The following is a 3,229-nucleotide window of genomic DNA, read 5'->3' on the forward strand; positions in this document are numbered from 1 at the left end:
CAGGGACTTGCTGGCTGGACTGGCACCCTTCTTTTTCGGTGGCCAGTAAAGACAGTGTGCAGCCGACACATGAATCTTGTTGGTAGGGCCAGTGTGAATATTTAAGTGTTCAATGTTAGAATATTTATATTTTCTTTCTTTCTTTTTTTTTTTTTTTGAGACGTAGTCTTGCTCTGTCCCCCTGGCTGGAGTGCAGTGGTGCGATCTTGGCTCACTGCAAGCTCCGCCTCCCGGGTTCCCACCATCCTCCTGCCTCAGCCTCCTGAGTAGCTGGGACTACAGGCGCCCGCCACCGCATCCGGCTAATATTTTTTTTTTTGTATTTTTAGTAGAGACGAGGTTTCACCGTGGTCTCGATCTCCTGACCTTGTGATCCGCCCGCCTTGGCCTCCCAAAGTGCTGGGATTACAGGCGTGAGCCACGGTGCCCGGCCAGAATATTTATGTTTTCATGTGGATTGTGAATTGTGATAGGATCACTTTTGGAGATTCCCATTTCAAGGAGTTTCTTCTGAGGGTTAACATATCAGTGAGCTGCCCTGTGTGTTCGTCTTCCCATGCAGCAAATAGTACCTGGCAGTAGGTAAAATCCTTCATTGGGGAACTTATCCTTATGTTGTGGATTTTTTTTTTTTTTTTTGAGACAGAGTCTTGCTCTGTTGCCCAGGCTGGAGTGCACTGGCACAATCTTGGCTCACTGCACCCTCCACCTCCTGGGTTCAAGCAATTCCCCTGCCTCAGCCTCCTGAGTAGCTGGGACTACAGGTGTGTGCCACCACGCCCAGCTACTTTTTTGTATTTTAGTAGAGACGGTGTTTCACCATGTTGGCCAGGCTGGTTTCAAACTCCTGGTCTCAGGTGATCTGCCCGCCTGAGCCTCCCAAAGTGCTGGGATTACAGGCGTGAGCCACTGTGCCCAGCCATGTTGTGGATTTTAATTGAACAAGAATTAGGACTCTGAGGAGATGTCACCTCATCCTGCAGGGTGACGCAGACCTGCGTGACTTCTTGACTCTGGGCAGGTCCTCAGGTGCACTGAGAGGAGAACAAATAGCTCTTATAATAAATGGGGCATTTTTCTCAAATGATTATTATTTTTAAGAAATTGGCCGGGCGCGGTGGCTCAAGCCTGTAATCCCAGCACTTTGGGAGGCCGAGACGGGTGGATCACAAGGTCAGGAGATCGAGGCCATCCTGGCTAACACCGTGAAACCCCGTCTCTACTAAAAATACAAAAAACTAGCCGGGCGAGGTGGCGGCGCCTGTGGTCCCAGCTACTCGGGAGGCTGAGGCAGGAGAATGGCGGGAACCCGGGAGGCGGAGCTTGCAGTGAGCTGAGATCCGGCCACTGCACTCCAGCCTGGGCGACAGAGTGAGACTCCGTCTCAAAAAAAAAAAAAAAAAAAAAAGAAATTGAAAATCTTTTTTGATTATGGGTGTAATACAAGCTTGGAAAAAATTTAAAACACACATAAGGTTAAAACTGAAATGCCCTGTATTTTCAGTCTGTAAAGATAGACACATATGGCTGGGCACAGTGGCTCACACCTGTAAATTCCAGCACTTTGGGAGGCTGAGGTGGGCAGATCACCTGAGGTCAGGAGTTCAAGACCAGCCTGGCCAACGTGGTGAAACCTGACTCTGCTAAAAATACAAAAATTAGCCAGGCATGGTGGTGTGCACCTGTAATCCCAGCTACTTGGGAGGCTGTGGCAGGAGAATCACTTGAACCCAGGAGGCAGAGTTTGCAGTGAGCTGAGAACATGCCACTGTGCTCCAGCCTGGGTGACAGAGTAAGACTCTGACTCAAAAAAAAAAAAAAAAACAAAAAAAAAACAGACACGTGTATCCTTCTAAGCTGTGTATGTAAACTGTATCATTTTAAAAACATTGAGATCATTCCATATATTGTTTTGTAAGTCACTTGATGACACATTATGGAACATCTTCGAGTGTTAGTCTGTGTTGACCTACCTCATTCTTTAGAATAGTAGTGATATGGAAGTATTCCATTGCATGGAAGGACTGTAATTTATTTAACCACTCCTTATTCACAGACACTTAGATAGCTTTCAGCTTAACAGTATTCAGTGCTGCTACAAACACTTTTGCCTTTAGGTGCAAGTATTTCTGTAGGCTCGCTTCCTATGACTTGAATTTCCAAGCCAATCACTCACCGAAATGTAGGACAGATTGCTATCTGGCAATGTTGTACAGCAGAGCCCGAGAGGGCCTGGTTTCCTACAGTCTCACCAGTCAAATGAATGATCAATTTTGATTGGTTAAAGCATGTCATTTAAAATTTCATTTAAAAACTGGGTGAACTAGAGCATTTTTCACAATCACTTGCCAACCTACGTCCTTTGCCTGCTTTTCTATTGTATCTTTTCCGTTTTGATGTATAGATTTTGAACCATAATGATAAGTGACAATGTGTCCTATGTCTTGTCAACATTTTATCCACTCTTTTGTTATTCTATGTCTTTTGCAGTACAGAGTTTTATTTTTTTTATATGTTCAGTTTATTAATCTTATTAAGAATTTTTTTTTGGCTCTGATCTCTGCCAAATATTAGCATATTTATATATTTGTGTGGATTGTGAATTGTGATAGAATCTTTTTTTGAGAATGTATTTGGCCCCTCTTCAGGGAGTTCTTTCTGGGGGCTTATGCAACATATTTACTAGCTGCTGTGTGTACTTCTTGTCTTTCCATGCAATAAATGGTGCCTGGCAGTAGGTAAAATCTGTCCTCTACTAGAAATTATTCAAAATATTTTCCCATGTGTTTTTCTAATACTATGATGGAGCAAATACATACATATTTATTCTATTTTGAATTTATTTTTCTGTATGGCATAATAATCTAACTTTTTATAGTTAATTATCTAAACATCATATATTGAATCATTATTCTTTTATCTACTCATTTGAAATGCTACCCTTATCACATAACTTCCTATATATTGTGTTTTTGTTGGGACTCTGGTTCCATTTTGTGTCTATTCTTATTTGTAGGTTTTGAAATGTGTGAGAAAGTGTTTTGAGATTTAGTGTTTATAATTTTATTTTGTAAGTATTCCCAATAACTTGTGGGTTAATGTGATGACAATGATTATTCTATTTTCCCACCAATTTAGAAAGCCTTTGTGGTAGTACAGAAGGAGCCCCATTAGGTCTCAGAGCCACAGCACTTTTTATGTGGAAAAGAACTATGAGGATTTGTGACTT

This window comes from Piliocolobus tephrosceles, chromosome 3, assembly GCF_002776525.5.
Source record: "Piliocolobus tephrosceles isolate RC106 chromosome 3, ASM277652v3, whole genome shotgun sequence".
Taxonomy (NCBI): domain Eukaryota; kingdom Metazoa; phylum Chordata; class Mammalia; order Primates; family Cercopithecidae; genus Piliocolobus; species Piliocolobus tephrosceles.